The sequence below is a fragment of the Meriones unguiculatus genome, chromosome 2 (assembly GCF_030254825.1).
Source record: "Meriones unguiculatus strain TT.TT164.6M chromosome 2, Bangor_MerUng_6.1, whole genome shotgun sequence".
Taxonomy (NCBI): domain Eukaryota; kingdom Metazoa; phylum Chordata; class Mammalia; order Rodentia; family Muridae; genus Meriones; species Meriones unguiculatus.
Window position 1 is genome coordinate 1522177 of NC_083350.1, and position 8394 is coordinate 1530570.

Sequence of the window (8394 nt, forward strand, 5' to 3'; positions counted from 1 at the left end):
AGACAAGGCAAGGTTTCCCATTCTCACCATTTATCTTCAATATAGTAATTGAAATTATAGCTAGAGCAATAACACAAGTAAAGGAGACCAAAGGAGCACAAATCAGAAAGGAAGAAATCAAAATATTGCTATTCACAGATGATATGATAATATACATAAGTGACTTCCAAGATTCCACAGAGAATTCTTTTTTTATTTTTATTTTTTTATATTAATTACAGTTTATTTATTTTGTATCCCAGCTGTAGCCCCCTCCTTCATTTCCTCATCTCCTCCCTGCCCCTCTCTAAGTCCACTAATAGGGGAGGTCCTCCTCCCCTTTCATCTGACCCTAGCTTATCAGGTCTCATCAAGACTGGCTGCAATGTCTTCCTCTGTGGCCTAGCAAGGCTGTTCCTCCCAAAGGGGATGGAGAGGTCAAAGAACTAGCCACTGAGTTCATGCCAGAGACAGTTCCTGTTCCCCTTACTAGGGTACCCACTTGGATACTGAACTGCCAAGGACTACATCCAAGCAGGGGTTCTAGGTTATATGCATGCATGGTCCCTGGTTGGTGACTCAGTCTCAGAAAAGACCTCTGTGCCCAGATATATTTGGTCCTTGTTGAGTTCATGTCCTCTCCAGGTCTTATTAACTCTCTCTTCTTTCATATGCTTCCCTGCACTCTGCCCAAAGTTTGGCCGTGAGTCTCAGTATCTGCTTTGATACACTGCTAGGTAGAGTCTTTCAGAGGCCCTCTATGGTAGGCTCCTATCCTGTTTCTTGTTTTCTCCTACTTCAATATCCATCCCATTTGTCTTTCTAAGTAAGGACTGATCTTCTCAGTAATTAAAAACAAGGAAATCATGAATTTTCAGGCAAATGGTGGGAGCTAGAAAAGATCATCCTGAGTGAGGTATCCCAGAAGCAGAAAGACACACACAGTATATACTCACTTATAAGTTGATACTAGACCTATAAGATAAGATAAACATACTAAAATCTGTACACCTAAAGAAGCTAAACAAGAAGGAGGACCCAGGGAAAGCTTTGTTGCTTTTTAAGGTCTTTAGTTCTTTATATATACTGGATATTAGCACTCTGTCAGATACAGGGTTGGTGAAGATCCTTTCCCAGTCTGTAGGCTGTCGTTTTGTTCGGTTGACAGTGTCTTTTGCTTTACAGAAGCTTTTCAGTTTCATGAGGTCCCATTTATTGATTGTTGCTCTTAGAGCCTGTGCTGTTGGTGTTCTGTTCAGGAAGTTGTCTCCTGTGCCAATGAGTTCTAGGCTCTTCCCCACCTATTCTTTTAACAGATTTAGTGTGTCTGGTTTTATGTTAAGGTCTTTGATCTGCTTGGACTGTAGTTTTGTTCAGGGTGATAAATATGGATCTATTTTCATTTTTCTGCATGTAGACATCCAGTTGGGCCAGCACCATTTGTTGAAGATGCTGTCTTTTTTTCCTTTGAGTGGTTTTGACTTCCTTGTCAAAAATCAAGTATCTGGATTTATTTCTGGGTCTTCTGTTAAGTTCCATTGATCCACCATTCTGTTTCTATGCCAATACCATACAGTTATTATTACTATTGCTCTGTAGTACAGCTTGAGATACCTCCAGATCATCTGTTGTACAGTATCGTTTTGGAGATTCTGGATTTTTTCTTTCTCCATATGAAGCTGCAAATCTTTCTTTCAAGGTCTGTAAAGAATTGTGTTGGCATTTTTTTTTTTTTATGGGAATTGCACTGAATCCATAGATTGCTTTTGGCAGGATGGCCATTTTCACTATGTTAATCCTACCAATCCATGAGCATAGGAGAGCTTTCCATCTTCTTATATCTTCTTCAATTTCTTTCTTCAGAGACTTGAAATTTTTCTCAAACAGGCCTTTCACTTGCTTGGTTAGAGTTAAACTAATGTACTTTATGTTATTAGTGGCTATTGCGAAGGGTGTTGTTTCCCTAATTTCTTTCTCAGCCCTTTTGTCTTGGGTATATAGGAGGGCTTCTGATTTTTTTTTTTTTGAGTTAATTTTGGATCCAGCCACTATGCTGAAGTCTTTATCAGCTGAAGGAGTTCTCTGGTTGAATTTTTGGGGTCGCTCATGTATGCTATCATATCATCTGCGAATAGTGATACTTTGACTTCTTCCTTTCTACAGAGAATTCTTACAACTGATAAACCCTTTCACCAAAGTGTCTGGATACAAAATTAACTCAAAAAAGTCAGTAGCCCTCCTTTGTACAAGTGACAAAACAGCTGAGAAAGAAAGTAGGGAAATATAATGCTATACAATAGCCACAAATAATATAAAATATCTTGGTTTAACTCTAACCAAGCAAGTGAAAGGCCTGTATGACAAGAACTTCAAGTCTTTAAAGAAAGAAATTGAAAAAGATTTTGGAATATGGAACACTCTCCTATGCCCGTGGATCAGTAGGATTAACATAGTAAAATGGCCATTTTACCAAGAGCAATCTACAGATTCAATGCAATTCCCATAAAAATTCCAACCCAATGCTTGACAGACCTGAAAAGAGCAAACGGTAACTTCATGTCAAAAAACGAAAGACTCAGGATAGCAAAAACAATTCTGTAAAATAAATAAACTTCTGGTGGTTTCAACATCCCTGATTTATACTACAGAGCAATAGTAGTAAAAACTGCATGGTATTGGCATAGAAACAATGGAACCAAATCAAAGACCCAGAAATAAACCCATGCTCCAACAGGCATTTGATTTTCAACAAAGCCAAAATCATACAATGGAAAACATTAAGTATCTTCAACAAATGATGCTTGTCTAACTGGATGTCTGCAAATGCAAATGGACCTGTATTTATCATCCTGCACAAAATTCAAGTCCAAGTGGATCAAAGACCTTGACATAAAATAAGAGACTCTAAATCTATTAGAAGACAAAGTGGGGGAAAATATGGAACTCACTGGCACAGGAGACAACTTCCTGAATAGAACACCAAAAACACAAGTTCTGAGATCAACAATTAACAAATGGGATCTCATGAAACTGAAAAGTGGAACAAAACAGCAGCCTACTGATTGGGAAAAGATTTTCACCAACCCTACATCAGACAGAAGGCTAATATCCAAAATACACAAAGAACTTAAGAAGTTAAACACTAACAATCAAATAATCCAATTAAAAAATGGGGTACAGAGCTAAACTGAGACTTCACAACAGAGGAATCTCAAATGGCTGAGAAGCACCTAAAGAAATGTTCAACATTCTTCATCATCTTATTCCAGTCAGAATGGCTAAGATGGAAAATTCAAGTGACAACACATGCTAGTGAGAATATGGAGAAAGATGAAGACTCCTCCATTGCTGGTGGGAATGCAAACTTGTATAAGCTCTCTGGAAATCAATCTGGTGCTTTCTCAGAAAATTAGGAACAGTACTACCTCAACAGCCAGCTATAACATTACTGGGAATATATCCAAAAGATGCTCCACCATACAACACGGACATTTGCTCAAATATATTCATAGCAACTTTATTTGTAATATCCAGAATCTGGAAACAACCTACATGTCCTTCAACTGAGGAATGAATAAAAAAAGTGTGGTAGATTTACACAATGGAATACTTCTCAGCTGTTAAAAATAAGGAAACCATGAAATTTGCAGGCAGATAGATGCAACTAGAAAAGATCATTCTAAGTGTAGTAACCCAAACCCAGAAAGACACAAATGGTATCTACTTACTTATAAGTGGATACTAGGCCTATAGTATAAGATAACCATACTACAAACCACAGACCCAAAGAAGCTAAGTAAGAAACAGGGCCCAAGGAAGGGTGCTGGAATGTCTCATAGAAGGGGAAACAAAATAGACAGCAGAAGTGGATGAAGATAGGGAACTGGGCAGGAGATGGAATGGGTTGGGAAACAAGAGTGAAGATCACAGTGGGGAGAACAGGAGTTGGAGGTGAGAGGGCGTAGAATAAGAAGGGAAACTGGGGGTGTGGCGCATTTTTTTTTTTGACAAGCTGGAGGCCTGCCACAGGCCTGCTCCTGGGAAGATATGGGTGAGACTCCTAACAGGAGGGGACATGGAGACTGAAGTGACCACCTCCTCACCAGGCAGTGGAGGAAGGGGAACAGCAACCCACCCACAAAACCTTTGAGCCAAACATTACCCTGCCTACAGGAAGTGGCGGGATAGAGAGGGAACAGAGATTGAGGGAAGATCCAACCAATGGTTGGTCCACCCTGAGGCCCACCCCGTGGTAGACAGCCAGCCCCTGACACTGTTAATGATGCTCTCTATGCTTGCAGACAGGAGCCTAACTTGACTGTCCTCTTGGAGGCTCCAGCCAGCAGCCGATGCTGGGACTTGCAGTGAGGCATGGAGCAGAGCTCCAGGGGTCCTGTGGAAGTGTTGGGGAAAGGACGGAAGGACCTGCAGGGTACAGAAACCTCACAAGAAGACCAATAGAGACAGCTAACCCAGTCCCATTGGTGCTTTCAGAGACTGAGACATCAACTAAGGAGCATGCGTGGTCTGGACCTAGGCCCCTGCACACATGTGGCCGATGGGCAGCTTGGTCTTCATGTGACTCATCTGGCAAGTGGAGAAAGGTCTGTTTCTAACATGAACTCTACTGCTTGCTTTTGGCAGGGCTGCGTTGTCTGACTTCAGTGGATGAGGATATGCTCAGTCCTGATATGACTTGATAGACTGGGGAGGATTGATACAAGGTGGGTGAGAGCCCCTTTTCTGTGGAGAAAGGAGGAAGGGGGAACCTTTGGGATGTAAAGTAAATAAACTTACATAAGAATTCAAAAAAGGAATAAAAGTCACAATTTATTAATAAAACTTATCTCTAAAAAGAAAAACAAGAAGGCGGAAGCCTGAAGTTTCATTCCCCACTCATAAATTACCCAAATCAAGCACCATAATTTCATGCCATGAATTCACATAATATTTAATTTTTAAAAGCATCATAAAATTCTAGCTTAATTCTCCTAATATAGAAAGCTGGTAAGTATTTTATGCCATTTTAAAGTGGAAAGATTGAACAAACGATGATGCCCTCTTCAGGAGCAGAGCCAGAAGGATCTGTCTTGCTTCTGTTGTACAGTTGGTGTATATGCTTCTTGATTATAGAAATCAGAAATGAATGCAATCATTCAACAGAATCACCTGGCTCTCAGAACCCGTGCATCAATTCAAGTCTTTGGAGAAGAGTAGTTTTTCAACAAATTGATAACTAGGTATCCACAGGGGAAAGAAGTGATGTGAGGTCGCTCCTTACACTGTGTGGATAAGGGACCAGAATGTGCCAAAGAACAAAACGTGAATGAAACTATGAATTTCTTAGTAAAAATATTAGCAGTAAATATTTATGTTTGTGGGCTAAGAATTATTTTCTTTAAAAAATTATTTCATTGGTTTTATGAGTATATTATAATGAAAATGAAAAAAACAGTCCATAAAACATGAGAAAATATTTGCAAATCATGTATTTCATAAAGACATATTGTCCTGCATTTATTTTTTAAACTCTTAAAGCACAACAATAAAGTGAACTCAACAAGAATTCAACTTAAAAACAGGTAACAATCAAAACAGACCTCTCTCCAGGAAGATATATAAGACCAACAAAGGCATGGAAAGGTCCCCACATGAATCAACATGACAAAATTCTACTATAACGGCATCAGAAAAGAGGGGACACAGTTTTGGTAGTGAGCATTTGGAGAAACTGGAAAGCTCAAACATTCATTTCAGAAATATAAAGTGGTAGAGGAATATGGAAAACAGTCAAAAATGTAAACAAAGAGTTAACACACAGCATTGCAATTCTACCCCTGAATATACACAAGCCCTCCTTGTCTATGTTTTATATTTTTTATGTGCAAAATAATTCATAGATGCCAAGTTTTACATTGTTGTGAGAAGCACAATGAAATGTCATACTATCCTGCTCCAGCCCACCCAAGATGGGAGGCACCCTTTGCTAGCTGTCAGTGTGGCTGCCTTTCCACTCAGTGCTTACTAGTTTCTATTGTGGAATCAAATGCCTGTGGTCAAGTAAGCCTTATGTGAGAGCCTAACACTTCATCACAAGGTCTGTGCCAGCCACCTCATGTCATTTCAGCATGCATGGGTGCACTGCCTCCATTCATCATAAGAAGGGTGAATACGTGCCAGGTGGTGGCAGTGCACAATTTAACCCCAGCACTTGGGAGGCAGAGACAGGCAAACCTCTGAGTTCGAGGCCAGCCTGGTCTACAGAGTGAGTTCCAGGACAACCAAGGCTACACAGAGAAACCCTGTCTTGAAAAACAAACCAACAAAATTTAGCAGGGGTGAGGAGTTGAATTACTTTCGGAAGGTATTGTAAGAGAGAACACAAAACTTCCTGGAATATATTGTTGTAATCAATCTACTATCATTTTTGTTAATTTATTACTATTCCTAGGTTATGAGCTAAACTTTATCAGATATTTACAGATATCAAGTCTACAATAGAGGAAAGCCTGGTACAAATAGGAGTCGGTATTACCTGCGGTTTCAGGCCTCCACTGAAGGTCTTCCAATGTGTCCTTGCATACCAGAAGGAACTACTACATGCCAGGCAAAAAGGAAAACATTGCTAAGCATTCAGTTTACAAAACTGAGAACAGTATCTATCAGTTAAAGGAATAGATAAAATATGAACTGCCCATCCAATGGAATCATAGTCACCCAGAATAAGGATTAAAGCAGTTACATAACATAGCAGGGATGGAACCTTCACAGTGCTCTGCTCTTGGGAGAAGAAAATCATGAAGTCTAACTGTTTTGCTTTCACTCATAGGTATACGAGTCTGCTCAGGCAGATAGCCCACACACTGGGTGATGTAAACAGTTCTGGAAGCTGCTAAGTACCAGAGGAGGGGCTGAAAATTCACCTTCCTCAGTACATAGTCAGAGAGAGAGAGACCTCTGCAGACCCTTTGTTGTCAGGACATGAGGCTGAGTTTCACCTTTGTGACCTCCTTGTACTATAACTTCCCTGTCTCCCACTGTCTAAGACAGACCTGTTAGGGATTAACTGTGAAGCTGGGAGTTATAGATAAACTCAGTCCATGACAGTTTTGAATATCTAGAAAAAGCAAAGTCTGGGATCTAGAAAACAAATTGTTGGCTGCGTGGGGTGTGTGGGCAAGGAGAACAGGGAGTGAGTTCACTACCTTTTATTGTTGTTTTTGTTTTTCCAGACAGGGTTTCTCTGTGTAGTCCTGGCTGTCCTGGAACTGATTTGTAGACAAGGCTGGCCTTGAACTCACATAGATCCCTCTGCCTCCCAAGTGCTTGGATTAAAAGTGTGTGCCACCATGCCTGGCCCTACCCTGCCTTTTTTTTTTTTTTTTTTTTTTTAATTTTGTGGCCTGAAGAAAATGCTTAGGAAGTAGGTAGGTGCACACTGCAATGTTAGTGTGGGAGTTTTGACTGGGCTGTGGAGGATTTGTAAATCTCCTGCCCTACTGATAGAAATGAAAAGCAGTAGAGCGATCCTCAAGAAGGTAATCAAGTATTATCCATTCCAGAATCAGCATAGATACTCCCAAACTTCCGCTTCTAAGTACAGCTCATCAAAATGAAAGCATGTGTAGTCACGAAACCTACACACAAGTAGTCATGATAGAATTATTCTCAAGATCCTGAAGGGGAGAAAAGTCAAATGTTCGTTAATTTATTTACAAACATCGGATTGGTAGAAAGAATAAAATTTACCTTTACAACAAAGTATTATAAAATTTCAACAGTTGATGGGGTCCCAGGCATGCATACTTTTAACCTCAGAACTCACAAGGCAGAACCAGGTAGATCAGTGAGTTCAAAGCAAGCCTAGTCAATATGGTAAGCTCCAGGACTGCTAGGGCTACATAGTGACTTGTCTCAAAAAAGATAAATGAGGAACTGATACACACTAGGTAGAAACAGCATGCTAAGTAAATAATCCAGCCACAAAACCCTACATTTGATTGGGGAGATGGCTCAGTAGGTAAGTACTTGTCGTGCGAGCCAGAGGATCTGAGTTCAAATCCCCAGAACCATGTAAAAGTCTGGCACCCTGGAGTGCAATTACAACTACAGCATTGGAGAAGGCAGCGTTGCTGATGCCTGGTGCTTGCCAGGCCAGTCAGCCCAGGCAAATCACAACTTCAAACTCAGTGAGAGAGCGGCCCTGCCGAAGGAATAGGGAGGAGTGTCACTGGAGAAGACACTCTACATCAATGTCTGGCCCAGAAAAACACACACAACACACCACCATATATTATTGTGATTGCATTCTGGGAAACGACCAATTAGGCAAGTGAAGAGAGACAGAATGTTAGTTGTTGATTTAATTCTGGGGTGCCTGGAAAAATATAGCAGCACTAGCCAAGAGCAGAGGAC